The sequence below is a fragment of the Mobula birostris genome, chromosome 26 (genome assembly GCF_030028105.1).
Source record: "Mobula birostris isolate sMobBir1 chromosome 26, sMobBir1.hap1, whole genome shotgun sequence".
NCBI lineage: Eukaryota > Metazoa > Chordata > Chondrichthyes > Myliobatiformes > Myliobatidae > Mobula > Mobula birostris.
Window position 1 is genome coordinate 51,918,640 of NC_092395.1, and position 17,264 is coordinate 51,935,903.

The window sequence follows — 17,264 nt, forward strand, 5'->3', positions numbered from 1 at the left end:
CTTATAATAGCTGTCAGGATGCTGAAGCAGGGATCCAATCGCAGACTGTGCACACAGTGATATTAATTGAGTAACAAATCCCGAGGTGCAAACAAAGTCAGCGTCAAAGTTCAGGCAGAGATCAAAACATCCAGAAAAATCCAAAAACCAGAATCAGAAAACAGGCAGAGTTGATATTCAGACGGACAGTGTTCAGATACGAATGCTGGAAAGGCTCAGGAAAACTCACTGGTACAATCTGGCAACAAACAGGTGAAAACACAGGGGGGACTGAAATACACTGAGCAATAAACAGAGAGGCAGATGATAAGTGGAGCACAATGAGACAGAAGTGGCAGCAAAACAGGTGAGAGGCGGATTACTCAGTAAAACAGAGGCCGGAGTAGAGCATAAGCGGGGACAAGAGCACATGGGACATGAAAACAAACAAGAGCACGTGGCAATACAAAGCCCCAGACTGACGGGTAGGGGGAAAATTACTACCTAAAAAACTAATTTTATTTTTACATGTATATTCAATACTGATACTTTTTCACGTGAGATTATACCTATTATAATTTTTTGATGTTTACTAATTTTTGATGGGGCCTACTCACACAATTGGATTGTTGTTACTGTTTATGAGCGAAAGGGCACTGAGGAGTGCATAGAACAGAGAGATCTGGGAATACAGATCCATAATTCCTTGAAAGTGGTGTCACAGGTAAATAGGGTTGTAAAGAAAGCTTTATAACTGTATATGCTTTATATTATAGCTAGTTTGCCTTCATATTTCATCTTTTCCCTTCTTGTAGCTTTTTCAGTTGCCTTTGTTAGATTTTAAAAGGTTCCTAAATATCTAATTTCCCATTCACTCTTGCTACCTTATATGCCCTTTCCTTGGCTTTTATGTAGTCTTTAACTTCCTTTGTCAGCCACAGTTACCTACCCCTGTCATTTGAGAACTTCTTTCTCTGTGGGCATATCTATCCTGTGCCTTGTGAACTATCCCCAGAAAAGCCTCAGCCACCTCTGTTCTGCCATCACCCCTGCTATTATCCCCCTCCAATTCACCAGGGCAAGTTCCTCTCTTATGCCTTTGTAATTCCCTTTATTCCATTGTGATATTGATACATGTGACTTATGCTTCCCCCTCTCAAATTGCAGTATGAGTTCAATCATATTGTGATCATTGCCTCCTAAGGGTTCCTTTACGTTAAGCTCCCTAATAAGATCTGGTTTACTACACAACACCCAATCTAAGATAGCCTTTCCCCTAGTAGGCTCAAGCACAAGCTGCTCTAAAAAGCCATTTCGTAGGCATTCGACAAATTCCCTCTCTTGTGATCCGATACCAACTTGATATTCCCAAATCCCTTGCATATTGAAGTCCCCCTTTACAATAGTGACAGTAGACTTATTACATGCCTTTTCCAGCTCCTTTTGCAATCTGAACCCCACACCTTGGCCACTATTTGGAGGCCTATCTGTGAGTCCCATAATAGTTTTTTTTATCCTTGCAGTTTCTTGACTCCACCCACAAAGATTCGATATTCTCTTACCCTATGTCCCCTCTTTCTAAAGCTGTAATTCCATCCCTTACCAACAGAGCCACACCACCACCTATGCCTTGCTGTCTGTTCTTTTGATGCAAGGTATATCCTTTGATATTAAGCTCCCAACTATGGCCTTCTTTGAGCCATGACTCAGTGATGCCCACAACGTCATACCGACCAATCTGCAATTCAGCAACGAGTTAGTCCATCTTATTCCGAATGCTACGTGTATTTAAATTCAGCACCTCCAGTCCTGCATCCTTCGCCCTTATGAATTTTGCCTCTCTGGTTCAACTTAACTCTTTGCTCTGTCTGCAGTTGTACCCAATCATTGGTTTGTCCTTCCTTACATTCATTATACATATTACACCATCTACTTGTAAACCTGCTGGCTCATCCTCAGCTCTATCATACTTTTTCCCATCCCCCTGGCATATTAGTTTAAACCACTCCTAGCAGCTCTAGCAAACCTCCCCGCCAGGATATTGTTCCCCCTTGGATTCAAGTGCAACCCGTCCATTCTGTACAGGCCACACCTGCCCCAGGAGCAGTCTCAATGATTCAGAAATCTGAATCTCTGCATCCTACTCTAATTCTTCAGCCATGCATTTATCCACCAACTCATTGTATTCCTACCCTCACTGTCGCGTGGCACAGGCAGCAATCCTGAGATTACTACCCTTGAGGTCCTGCTTCTCAGCTTAGAACATAGAATAGTACAGCACAGTACAGGCCCTTCAGCCCACAATGTTGTGCCGACCCTCAAACCCTGCCTCCCATATAAGCCCCCACCTTAAATTCCTCCATATACCTGTCTAGTAGTCTCTTAAATTTCACTAGTGTATCTGCCTCCACCACTGACTCGGGCAGTGCATTCCACGCACCAACCACTCTCTGAGTAAAAAACCTTCTTCTAATATCCCCCTTGAACTTCCCACCCCTTACCTTAAAGCCACGTCCTCTTGTATTGAGCAGTGGTGCCCTGGGGAAGAGGCGCTGGCTATCCACTCTATCTATTCCTCTTATTATCTTGTACACCTCTGTCATGTCTCCTCTCATCCTCCTTCTCTCCAAAGAGTAAAGCCCTAGCTCCCTTAATCTCTGATCACAATGCATACTCTCTAAACCAGGCAGCATCCTGGTAAATCTCCTCTGTACCCTTTCTAATGCTTCCACATCCTTCCTATAGAGAGGCGACCAGAACTGGACACAGTACTCCAAGTGTGGCCTAACCAGAGTTTTATACAGCTGCATCATTACCTCGTGACTCTTAAACTCTATCCCTCGACTTATGAAAGCTAACACCACATAAGCTTTCTTAACTACCCTATCTACCTGTGACACAACTTTCAGGGATCTGTGGACATGTACCCCGAGATCCCTCTGTTCCTCCACACTACCAAGTATCCTGCCATTTACTTTGTACTCTGCCTTGAAGTTTGTCCTTCCAAAGTGTACCACCTCACACTTCTCCGGGTTGAACTCCATCTGCCGCTTCTCAGCCCACTTCTGCATCCTATCAATGTCTCTCTGCAATCTTCGACAATCCTCTACACAATCTACAACACCACCAACCTTTGTATCATCTGCAAACTTGCCAACCCATCCTTCTACCCCCACATCCAGGTCGTTAATAAAAATCATGAAAAGTACAGGTTCCAGAACTGATCCTTGTGGGACACCACTAGTCACAACCCTCCAATCCAAATGTACTCCCTCCACCACGACCGTCTGCCTTCTGCAGGCAAGCCAATTCTGAATCTACCTGGCCAAACTTCCCTGGATCCCATGCCTTCTGATTTTCTGAATAAGCCTACCGTGTGGAACCTTGTCAAGTGCCTTACTAAAATCCATGTACAAACGTGTAGATCACATCCACTGCACTACCCTCATCTATATGCCTGGTCACCTCCTCAATGAACTCTGTCAGGCTTGTTAGACATGATCTGCCCTTCACAAAGCCATGCTGACTGTCCCTGATCAGACCATGATTCTCTAAATGCCCATAGATCCTTTCTCTAAGAATCTTTTCCAACAGCTTTCCCACCACAGACGTAAGGCTCACTGGTCTATAATTACCCGGACTATCCCTACTACCTTTTTTGAACAAGGGGACAATATTCACCTCCCTCAAATCCTCCGGTATCATTCCCGTGGACAACGAGGACATAAAGATCCTAGCCAGAGGCTCTGCAATCTCTTCCCTCACCTCGTGGAGCAGCCTGGGGAATATTCCGTCAGGTCCCAGGGACTTATCTGTCCTAATGTATTTTAACAATTCCAACACCTCCTCTCCCTTAATATCAACATGCTCCAGAACATCAACCTCACTCATATTGTCCTCACCATCATCAAGTTCCCTCTCATTGGTGAATACAGAAAAGAAGTATTCATGGAGGACCTCGCTCACTTCCACAGCCTCCAGGCACATCTTCCCACCTTTATCTCTAATCGGTCCTACCTTCATTCCTGTCATCCTTTTGTTCTTCACATAATTGAAGAATGCCTTGGGATTTTCCTTTACCCTACTCGCCAAGGCCTTCTCATGTCCCCTTCTTGCTCTTCTCAGCCCCTTCTTAAGCTCCTTTCTTGCTTCCCTATCTTCCTCAATAGACCCATCTGATCCTTGCTTCCTAAACCTCATGTATGCTGCCTTCTTCCACCTGACTAGATTTTCCACCTCACTTGTCACCCATGGTTCCTTCACCCTACCATTCTTTATCTTCCTCACCGGGACAAATTTATCCCTAACATCCTGCAAGAGATCACTAAACATCGACCACATGTCCATAGTACATTTCCCTGCAGAAACATCATCCCAATTCACACCCACAAGTTCTCGCCTTATAGCCTCATAATTTGCCCTTCCCCAATTAAAAAATTTTCCTGTCCTCTCTGATTTAATCCTTTTTCATGATAATGCTAAAGGCCAGGGAGCGGTGGTCACTGTCCCCCAGATGCTCACCCACTGAGAGATCTGTGACCTGACCTGGTTTGTTACCTAATACTAGATCTAGTATGGCATTCCCCCCAGATGGCGTCAACATACTGTGACAGGAATCCGTCCTGGACACACTTAACAAACGCTGCCCCGTCTATACCATTGGAACTAATCAGGTGCCAATCAATATTAGGGAAGTTAAAGTCACCCATGATAACAACTCTGTTATTTTTGCACCTTTCCAAAATCTGCCACCCAATCTGCTCCTCGGTATTTCTGCTGTTACCAGGGGGCCTCTAGAATACTCCTAATAGAGTAACTGCTCCCTTCCTGTTCCTGACTTCCACCCATACTGACTCAAAGGAGGATTCTGCTACATTACCCACCCTTTCTGTAGATGTAATAGTATCCCTGACCAGTAATGCCACCCCTCCTCCCCTTTCTCTCCCCTCTCTATCCCTTTTAAAGCACTGAAATCCAGGAATATTGAGAATCTATTCCTGCCCTGGTACTAGCCAAGTCTCTGTAATGGCCACTACATCGTAATTCCATGTATGTATCCAAGCTGTCAGTTCATCACCTTTGTTGCTGATGCTTCTTGCATTGAAGTACATGCACTTTAGCTCTTCTTCCTTACTATCTTTACACCGTTTATTCTGCTTCCCTTTCCTCAAAGCCTCTCTATATGTTAGAACTAGCTTTATTCCATGCACTTCTTTCACTGCTCTATCGCTCCGGGTCCCAATCTCCCTTGCAAATTAGTCTAAACCCTCCTGAACCATGCTAGCAAACCTACCTGCAAGGATATTGATCCCCCTCAAGTTCAGGTGCAACCCATCCAATCTGTACAGGTCCCAACTTCCCCTGAAGAGATCCCAATGATCCAAAAAGTCTAAAACCCTGCTCCCTGCACCAGCTCCTCAGCCACACATTCAACTGCCATCTCCTCCAATTCTTACCATCACTGTCACGTAGCACTGGCAGCAATCCTGAGAACACCACCCTTGAGGTCCTGTTCTTCAGCCTTCTGCTTCGTTCCCGAAACTCACACTTCAGGACCTCATCCCTCTTCCTGCCTATGTTGTTGGTGCCAACATGTATCATGACTTCTGGTTGCTTTCTCTCTCATACCAGGATGTCGTGCACCTGGTCAGAGACTTCCCGGACTCTGGCACCCGGGAGGCAACAAACCATGCGGGTGTCCTTCTCATGACCACAAAATCTCCTGTCTGCTCCCCTGACTATAGAGTCTCCAATGACGACAGCTCTCCTCTTCTCCGTCCCACCCTTCTGCACCACAGGGTCAGACTCAGTGCCAGAGGCCCTGCCACCATGGGTCACCCCTGGTCAGTTGTCCCTGCCAACAGTATCCAGGATGGTAAACTTATTATTCAGGGGAATGGCTACAGGGGTGCTCTGCACTACCTATCTACTCACCTTTGCTTTCCCCCCTCTGACTGTCACCCAACAACATGCTTCCGGCAGCCTAGGTGTGACTACCTCCCTGTAGCACTCATCTATGACTGCCTCATTCTCCTTTACGAGTCGAAACTTCTTTTCTAACTCCCTGTATTCTATTTTCAGGACCTCCTCCCTCCTTCTACCTATGGCGTTGGTACCAGGATGTACGACAATTTCTGGCTGCTCACCCTCCCTTTTCAGAATATTGTGGATGCATTCAGCAAAATCGCGGACCCTGGCATCTGGGAGGCAAACTACCATCCATGTTTCCTTTTTGCCCTAACTATAGAGTCCCCTGTCACTGCTGCCATTCTTTCAGTTTCCTGCCCTTCTGGGCCACAGGGGTAATGAAATTCCTCCTCATTTCTGTTCTAAAAGGATGCCCCTCTATTCTGAGGCTGTGTCCTCTGGTCGTAGATTCTCCTACCATAGGTAACGTCCTCTCCACATCCACTCTATCAAGGCCTTTTCCATTCAATAGGGTTCAATTAAGTCTTCCCTCATTCTTCTGATTCTCGTGAATACAGGTCCAGGGCCATCACATACTCTTCAAATGACAAGCCATTTAAATCTGGAATCATTTTTAGCTAGAGGTGAATCTGGAATTTGCTGCCACATACAAGTTTTTAGGTATATTAAAGGTAGAGGGTGATAGATTCTTGATTAGTCATGGCATGAAGGGACACAGGGAGCAGGTAGGAGATTGGGGCTGAGACGGAAATGAATCAGCTACGATGAAATGGCAGAGCTGATTTAATGTGCTGAATGGCATCATTCTGCTTCTAAATTTTATGGTCATATATAAATCTGCAATACAAGGTCCTGGCTCTTGAAGTTAATGACTCGATTAATAAAGGCAAGGATGCCATACACCTTCTTTGCTAATGTGGCCTTCTCTGCACTGGAGAAATCAAAGGGTAATTGGGTGATCACTTTGCGTAATGCTTATGTTCAATCAGCAAGGCTGACTCTGAGCTCCATTGCAGCCTCTTTAATTCTTTGTCCCACTCCCACTTTGACCTCTTGGTTTGTAGCCGCTTGTGAAACATCAAGGGACATTGTAGTCTTCTGGACTCAAAATCGAATTCCACAATTTCAGACAACTCCATTTCTTAGTCTTCAGTCACCTGTGACAATTGCTCTTTCTCTCTCTGGGATTGCAGGAGCTGCCCAGCCTGATTTATCGGCTGTGTCCTCCTTCTGTGCGTTTTGCAGCTTCCATGTTCTTTTGTCTACATTCTTTGGTCTATGTTCTCACCCTCTAACTGCTCCCATTCAGTCACTGACCAGACAAACTGCTTACCATTTATCACCATGAATACCCAGTTTCACCTTATCAGAGAGATCACCTTCTCACCCTCCCTACTGTTTTGCCTCCTTTTCAGTTCTGGCAAAGATTCTCTGACCCAAAACATTAACTCTGTTTCTCTTCCCGGTGATGTAGTCTAACCCACTGACTATTTCCAACATTTTCTGTCCTTGTTTCAGAGTGGCTTACTGCAGCAGTTAAAGTTATCCATGCAGCACTTACAGATTATTTCCTGGTTACATTTTCTGATATATTTGTATATTTTTCAAGAGTCACTTTTGTTATGCACCAGCAGCAATGGATATGAAACTGAGTCAGGTTTTTATAAATAAACAACAAAATTTATTAACCTCTACTCAAAAATATGGAAAAGTAAACAAACGACTAACTTAAACGGGTTAATGGTGTTATGCGTCTATAGTTATCAAACAGTTGAACTTAATTCTTAACAGATATTACTTAAGCACAGTCTTAAGGTGGTAGTTTAATAAGTCCAAGTGATTTATACAGTCATTAAGGAGAGACTTCCCCGAAACACCGATTCCTTCGAAGTAATGACAAATCTGCTGATCACAGCCTTGTCTGAAGAAATCATGAAGAAATAAAGTGTCCTAAAGGAACTGACTTTTGGCTGGAGGGTGGTCACTGCACAAACCTTCCCAACCTTGTAGGGGTATAACTCAAATGCGCATGCCACAATTCCTGAATGAAAATTCAAAAAGGTCGTTCATTCCCAAGACGCTGAACGACGTTAACTTTACCCAATGCTTTGGGTTCAGATAATGCTGGTAATGTCTTCACTCTCCGATACTGGACTATAAGGGGAAAATAAACGTACAATAAACAAAATCGGTGGTGTCTCCAAAACATCTGACCAGCAACAACAACATTGCACCAAAAAATAAAAATGAAAACTGCGTCACAGTGGCGGGCTTTTCTTTTATACCATGCCATCACGTGACATCACATCACCCCGCTATCATGAGACAATTACATCATGTCCATCTCGAGATAATGACATAATGCTCACAAGATAATTACATCATGCTCACGGGATATGTAACACTTTGCACCGAGATATTTTATGCATTGGCAATGGTGCTGTTCATAGAGGTCCAAGCATGGGAAGGGACTGGGAATTTTGCTTTCAGGATGACAGGAAGTAACAATTTGAAGAAAAGGGGTAAAAAAAAAGCACTGTGCAGTAAATATACGGAATCTTACATTTTAGTTATATTAATTGACAAGACTGTCCGGTCTGGGTTTCTTTAGAAGTTAACTCTGTTAATAAATTTTTTATCATTTCTCTTCTCGGATCCTCAATTCCTTTATCTTTAAGTAATCTAACTGATAATCTTGCAGTTAAACACACCTTGAGGATTTGGGTACAATTTAGAAAATATTTTGGTTTATTGAGTTTTTCACTTTCCAGTCCCATTTTTTCTAACTATTTTTTTTTAATCTTCTATGACTGACGTAGTTTTTAAAGAGTGGAATATATTGGGTATTAAATGTTTTCATGATTGGAGAAACATTTGGAGATAGTCTCTCTTCATTTGAACAACTGTCAGCTAAGTATAGCCTACCGAGAACTCACTTTTTTCGATATTTACGAATTAGAGACTTTTTACGTTCTCAAGTACATACATTGGCTAAAAGTCCAGATAAAAATTTACTTAATGTAATTTTTAATTTGAAACCCTTCCATAATGCATCTATATCTAATATTTATGGTATTTTGTTGGGAATGAGAAATATTCCTTCAGATAAAATTAAAAATCTTTGGGAACAAGATTTACAGATTTCAATTTCTGAGGACACTTGGAATGAAATTTTTAAATTAGTTAATACCACATTGTTATGTGCCCGTCATTCCCTTCTACAATTTAAAGTGGTTTATAGAGCCCATATGTCTAAAGATAAGCTGTCTCATTTTTATTCGGATATATCTCCCTTTTGTGATAGATGTAAATAATGGAGAAGCTTCATTAATCCATATAAGACCATAAGACCATAAGACAAAGGAGCAGAAGTCGGCCATTCGGCCCATCGAGTCTGCTCCGCCATTTTATCATGAGCTGATCCATTCTCCCATTTAGTCCCACTCCCCCGCCTTCTCACCATAACCTTTGATGCCCTGGCTACTCAGATACCTATCAATCTCTGCCTTAAATACACCCAATGACTTGGCCTCCACTGCTGCCCATGGCAACAAATTCCACAGATTCACCAACCTCTGACTAAAAAAATTTCTTCGCATTTCTGTTCTGAATGGGCGCCCTTCAATCTTTAAGTCATGCCCTCTCGTACTAGACTCCCCCATCATGGGAAACAACTATGCCACATCCACTTTGTCCATGCCTTTTAACATTCGAAATGTTTCTATGAGGTCTCCCCTCATTCTTCTAAACTCCAAGGAATACAGTCCAAGAGCAGACGAACGTTCCTCATATGTCAACCCTCTCATTCCCGGAATCATTCTAGTGAATCTTCTCTGTACCCTCTCCAAAGTCAGCACATCCTTTCTTAAATAAGGAGACCAAAACTGCCCACATTACTCCAAGTGAGGTCTCACCAGCGCCTTATAGAGCCTCAGCATCACATCCCTGCTCCTATACTCTAGTCCTCTAGAAATGAATGCCAACATTGCATTCACCTTCTTCACTACCGACTTAACCTGGAGGTTAACCTTAAGGGTATCCTGTACGAGGACTCCCAAGTCCTGTTGCATCTCGGAACTTTGAATGCTTTCCCCATTTAAATAATAGTCTGCCCATTTATTTCTTCTGCCAAAGTGCATAACCATACACTTTCCAAAATTGTATTTCATTTGCCACTTCTCTGCCCATTCTTCCAATCTATCCAAGTCTCTCTGCAGACTCTATTTCCTCAGCATTACCGGCCCCTCCACCTATCTTTGTATCGTCAGCAAACTTAGCCACAAAGCCATCTATTCCATAATCCAAATCGTTGATGTACAATGTAAAATGAAGCGGCCCCAACACGGACCCCTGTGGAACACCACTGGTAACCGGCAGCCAACCAGAATAGGATCCCTTTATTCCCACTCTCTGTTTCCTGCCAATCAGCCAACGCTCTATCCACGTATGTAACTTTCCCGTAATTCCATGGGCTCTTATCTTGTTAAGTAGCCTCATGTGTGGCACCTTGTCAAAGGCCTTCTGAAAATCCAAATATACAACATCAACTGCATCTCCCTTGTCTAGCCTACTGGTAATTTCCTCAAAAAATTGTAATAGGTTTGTCAGGCAGCATTTTCCTTTAAGGAATCCATGCTGAGTTCTGCCTTCCTCATCATATGCCTCCAGGTACTCTGTAACCTCATCCTTGACAATCGACTCCAACAACTTCCCAACCACCGATGTCAAGCTAACAGGTCTATAGTTTCCTTTTTGCTTCCTTGCCCCCTTCTTAAATAGCGGAGTGACATTTGCAATCTTCCAGTCCTCCGGAACCATGCCAGAATCTATCGACTTTTGAAAGATCATCGCTAATGCCTCCGCAATCTCCACAGCTACTTCCTTTAGAACACACGGGTGCATTCCATCCCGTCCGGGAGATTTATCTACCTTTAGACTATTCAGCTTCCTGAGTACTTTCTCTGTCGTAATTGTGACTGCGCACACTTCTCTTCCCTGCCACCCTTGTGTGTCCGGTATACTGCTGATGTCTTCCTCAGTGAAGACTGATGCAAAATATTCGTTCAGTTCCTCTGCCATCTCCTTATCTCCCATAACAATTTCTCCAGCATCATTTTCTATCGGTCCTATATCTATTCTCACCTGTCTTTTACTCTTTATATACTTGAAAAAGCTTTTAGTATCCTCTTTGATATCATTTGCTAGCTTCCTTTCATAGTTAATCTTTTCCCTCTTAATGACCTTCTTAGTTTCCTTTTGTAAGCTTTTAAAAACTTCCCAATCCTCTGTCTTCCCACTAATTTTTGCTTCCTTGTATGCCCTCTCCTTTGCTTTAACTTTGGCTTTGACTTCTCTTGTCAACCACGGTTGCATCCTTTTTCCAGTCGAAAATTTCTTTCTTTTTGGAATATACCTGTCTTGCACCTTCCTCACTTCTCGCATAAACTCCAGGCACTGCTGCTCTGCCGTCTTTCCCGCCAGTGTCCCCTTCCAGTCAATTTTGGCCAGTTCCTCTCTTATACCACTGTAATTTCCGTTACTCCACTGAAATACTGCCACATCAGATTTCGGCTTCTCTTTTTCAAATTTCACAGTGAACTCAATCATGTTATGATCACTTCCTCCTAACGGTTCCTTCACCTCAATTTCTCTAATCACCTCCGGTTCATTACACTATACCCAATCCAGTACAGCCGATCCCCTCGTGGGCTCAACAACAAACTGTTCTAAAAAGCCATCTCGCAGACATTCTACAAATGCTCTCTTGAGATCCAGTGCCGACCTGATTTTCCCAATCTACTTGCATGTTAAAATCCCCCACAATTATCATAACACTGCCCTCTGACAAGCCTTTTCTATTTCCTGTTGTAATTTGAAGTCCACATCCCTGCAGCTGTTTGGAGGCCTATAAATAACTGCCACCAGGGTCCTTTTACCCCTGCTATTTCTGAGCTCAACCCATAAAGATTCTGCACCTTCCGATCCTATATCACCTCTTTCTAATAATTTAATATCATTTCTTACCAATAAAGCCACGTCTCCCCCTCTGCCTACCTTCCTATCCTTCCGATACACCGTGTATCCTTGGATGTTCAGCTCCCAGAGACATGCATCCTTTAGCCACGTCTCAGTGATGGCCACAATATCATACCTGCCAATCTGTAGCTGTACGACAAGATCATCCACCTTATTCCTTATGCTGCGTGCTTTTAAGTACAACACCTTTAGAGCAGTATTTGGTACTTTTCGCTTGGATTTCACTGCAACTTTATTGTACTGCAACTCATCCCAATGGCTACAAATTTGCCCCATCACCTGCCTGTCTTTCCTGACATCTTTACTGCTCACTATCTTAGATTTATGTCTGTTTTCCCCTTCCTCCGCTCTGTCATTCCGGTTCCCATCCCCCTGCCAAATTAGTTTAAACCCTCCCTAACAGCTCTATTAAACTTTCCCGCCAGGATATTGGTCCCCTTCGGGCTCAGGTGTAACCTGTCCTTTTCGAACAGGTCATACTTCTCCCAGAAGAAATCCCAATTATCCAAGAATCTGAAGCCCTGCCCCCTGCACCAGTCTCTCAGCCACCATTCATCTGCCTGATCCGACTACTCTTGCCTTTGCTAGCACGTGGCACAGGTAGCAATCCTGAGATTACTACCCCAGAGGTCCTGCTTCTCAGCTTCCTTCCTAACTCCCGGAAATCTCTCTTCAGGACCTCCTCCTTTGTCCTATCTATGTCATTGGTACCAACATGTACCAAGACAACTGGCTGCTCACCCTCCCCTTTCAGAATATTCAGGACCCGATCCGAGACATCCCGTACCCTGGCACCTGGGAGGCAACACACCATGCGGGTATCTCTGTCAGGCTCACATGTTTTGGACTTGTCCGAATCTTGAAAAATATTGGAAGGAAATATTTCAAACTTTTTTGGTGTTTTTTAAAGTAAATTTAAAACCTAAATCCTTTGACTGCCTTATTTGGTATTGTTGGAGGAAATGATATTATTTTGGAGACACATGATCTGCATATTTTGCCCTTTACATCTCTCACAGCCAGGAGGGCATTGTTGCTAAGGGGAAGGATTCCACTCTGCCTACTCATACTCATTGGTTACATGATGTTATGTCATGCTTAAATTTAGAGAAGATTCGCTGTTCAATTTCTGAACCTAGACAAGATTTTTTAACATTGTGGGGACTGTTTTTGAATTATTTTCAAAATTTTTGATTTGCTATTAAGCACAGATGTGGCTAATAATATGTTTTACTATATGTTTCTTCCTTTTCTTTTTTTTTAAAACCCAACAGCTGTTTTTTTTCTGGCAGTGGGTTTAGATTTTTGTATAATAAAATTATCTCTTTTCAATATTATGTTTAATTTTAATTTTATATGGATATGGGGTATCTGTGATTTCAGTATTGCACCAAAAATAAAAATGAGGTTTATCTGTGATTTCAATATATTGTAATCGATATATATCCTACTGTACTCTGTATTCCTTTATGTAAGAAATTAATAAAAAGTTTTGAAAAAAAGGAAAAAGAGCACTGTGGTGTGTGAGTAGCTATGTAAATAAGTCATGTGACAGACAACATTATGAAATCATCATAATGTGGATTGTGGGTTTCTTGTTGTTACAATTAGAATAAACAGCTTTGTTGAAGGTTCCTTTGTTCAGCTGTTACTATAAATGGAAGTTATCACCAAAGATCACTGCATAGGCAGCCATTAACATAAAGGAGGGAAAGAAGGTGCAATATGTTCCATAACTTCTGAAAACATCTGTGTCAATATGCTTTCAATTGTCATATAGACTGGAGGAGAGATTAGAAGTTTGGGTGTGGGGTGTGATGGTAACTTTGAATTGTGTTATCCCCTCCTCTCTTGGTCTGACCCTTAATTCATTGCCCAGATGATAACTTTCATATGGTTTCACTCTGTTTGTGGCACTATGTGTGCATTCCTCCTGAAAGGATAAGGGTATAGTGTTACTGAGAGAGTCTGAGTAGCACAGCACGTTGTTGTGATCTAGGTCAGTGGAGGGAAAAAGCGGAGGGTATAGTCAGTGTAATATGACTGCCTCTTGCTGTATCCTCATGATATTGTGCTGATACATTTGTAAAGTGAAAGAATTTCGGCACCCTTTAACTGTGCAAGTGAAATCTTTGCACTTTCCTTACATTGCCATGACCTGCTCATTGGCCATTACACTACACGCTCAGAGGCTAGCAATGAGGATGTGTGACAAAGGACATCTGCAGGTGTTGGACCATCCCAGGTCAGTGGGTCCTGGGATTGGAAGTTGATGTGAGCAGGAGGCTCAAGGGGCAATGAGTCAGCGAGCCCAGATTTCATCATCTCTTGGATAGTCCGGGCGATGATATCAAAGATAAAAGCCTAAAGGTCAATTGGAAGTAAGTCAAATTAAAGTAAGTTTATTACGAAAGTACATTTTTGTTACCATATCCTATCTTGTGATTCATTTTCTTGCAGGTATTTACTGGAAAATAAAGAAATATAATAGAACTAATGAAAAATATACATAAAGACTGATAATCAATGTACAAAAGAATACAAATTGTACAAAAAGTAAATAAATAATACTGACAAGATGAGTTGTGGAATCAGTTCAGAGTTGAGGTGAGTGATGTTACCTGTGCTGGTTCAGGAGCCTGATGGTTGAGGGGTAATAACTTCCTGAACCTGATGACGTAGGACCTAATGCTCCTGTACCTCCTGCCAATGGTAGTGACGAGAAGAATGAATGGCCTGGGTCCTTGATGATGGATGCTGCTTTCTTGTGGCAGTGCTTCTTGTAAATGTGCTCAATGATGGAAAGGGCTTTGCCCATGTTGGACTGGGTACAATCCACCACTTTCTGTAGACCTTTCCATTCCCAGGCATTGGTGTTTCCATACTGGATTCTGAGGCAGATATTCTCCGCTGTACATCTGTAGGAGTTTGTCAAAATTTTAGATGACGCGCCAAGTCTATGCAAGACGCCCAGAAAGTAGAGATGCTGTTGTGCCTTCTTTGTGATGGCTGTTATGTGCTGGTCCCAGGGCAGGTCCTCTGATGTAATATCAAAGAATTTAAATTTACTGACTCTCTCTGCCTTGGAATGGACTTGTTTGATTTTGTCGTTTTGGTGCTTGTTGGTTCTGTTGTATTGGTGGCATGCTACATTGGCGCAGGAATGTGCAACACTTGCAAGCTGACCCCAGCATATCCTTATGGTGACACAAGAAAATCTGCAGATGCTGGAAGTTCAAGCAACACACACACAAAATGCTGGTGAACGCAGCAGGCCAGGCAGCATCTATAGGAAGAAGTACAGTCAATGTTTTGGGCCAGGACCCTTCGTCAGGACTAACTTAAAGAAGAGATAGTAAGAGATTTGAAAGTGGGAGGGGGAGGGGGAGATCTGAAACAATAGGAGAAGACAGGAGGGGGAGGGATGGAGCCAAGAGCTGGAGAAGGGCAATGATCATGGGATGGGAAGGGGGGAGGGGAGCCTGGAGTGTGGAGAGCAAGCAAGGAGTTATAGTGAGAGGGACAGAGGGAGAAAAAAGAGAAAAAGGGGGGAAAGATAAAAAATTATATAAAATAAATAAATAACGGATAGGGTACGTGGGGAAGGAGGGGCATTAACGGAAGTTAGAGAAGTCAATATTCATGCCATCAGGTTGGAGGCTACCCAGATGGAACATAAGGTGTTGTTCCTCCAACCTGAGTGTGGCTTCATCTCGACTGTAGAGAAGGCCGTGGATAGACATATCAGAATGGGAATAGGACGTGGAATTAAAATGTGTGGCCACTGTGAGATCTTGCTTTCTCTGGTGGACAGAGCATAGGTGTTCAGCGAAACGGTCTCCCAGTCTGCATTGGGTCTCACCAATATATAGAAGGCTGCATCGGGAGCACCGGACACAGTATATCACCCCAGCTGACTCACAGGTGAAGTGTCGCCTCACCTGGAAGGACTGTCTGAGGGAGGAAGTGAGGGAAGGAGTGTAAGGGCATGTGTAGCACTTGTTCCGCTTACAAGAGTAAGTGCCGGGAGGGATGGGGGGGACAAATAGACAAGGGAGTCGTGTAGGGAGCGATCCCTGCGGAAAGCTGGGGGGGGGGGGGAGGGAAAGATTTGCTTAGTGGTGGGATCCAGTTGGAGGTGGCGGAAGTTACGGAGAATTATATGTTGGACCCAGAGGCTGGTGGGGTGGTAGGTTAGGACAAGGGGAACCTTATCCCTAGTGGGGTGGCGGGAGAATGGGATGAGAGCAGATGCACGTGAAATGGGGGAGATGTGTTTGAGATCAGAGTTGATGGTGGAGGAAGAGAAGCCTTTTTTAAACAAGGAAGACATCTCCTTCATCCTGGAATGAAAAGCCTCATCCTGAGAGCAGATGCGGCGGAGACGGAGGAATTGCGAGAAGGGGATGGCATTTTTGCAAGAGACAGGGTGGGAAGAGGAATAGTCCAGGTAGCTGTGAGAGTCCGTAGGCTTATAGTAGACATCAGTAGATAAGCTGTCTCCAGAGATTGAGACAGAAAATCAAGAAAGGGGAGGGAGGTGTCAGAAATGGACCAGGTAAACTTGAGGGCAGGGTGAAAGTTGGAGGCAAAGTTAATGAAATCAATGAGCTCAGCATGCATGCAGGAAGCAGCGCCAATGCAGTCGATGTAGCGAAGGAAAAGAGTGGGACAGATACCAGTACAGGCTTGGAACAAGGATTGTTCCACAAAGCCAATGAAAAGGCAGGCATAGCTGGGACCCATACGGGTGCCCATAGCTACACCTTTAGTTTGGAGGAAGTGGGAGGAGCCAAAGGAGAAATTGTTAAGAGTAAGGACTAATTCCGCTAGATGGAGGAGAGTGGTGTAGAGAGGAACTGGTTTGGTCTGGAATCCAAAAAGAAGTGGAGAGTTTTGAAACCTTCCTGGTGGGGGATGGAGGTATATAGGGGCTAAACATCCATGATGAAAATAAAGTGGTGGGGGCCAGGGAACTTAAAATCATTGAAAAGATTCAGAGTGTGGGAAGTGTCACGAACATAGGTGGGAAGGGTTTGAACAAGGGGGCATAAAACAATGTCGAGGTATGGTGTTAACATCCTTATGGTGTTTGTTGTTAACAAAAGTAACATTTCACTGTACATTTTGATGTACAGTACACGTGATAAATTAATCTGAATCTGGAATACCAAACATTGATGTCCCCAGGATTATGCTCCTGTTTAGGTGCTGAGAGCAAAGTTTCCTAAACAATTCAGAATAAGGCAGACTTAACATTCTATAACACATAATAAATTCTGTAAATTGCAACAACATTCTACATCTCCTCTCCCGTCCCT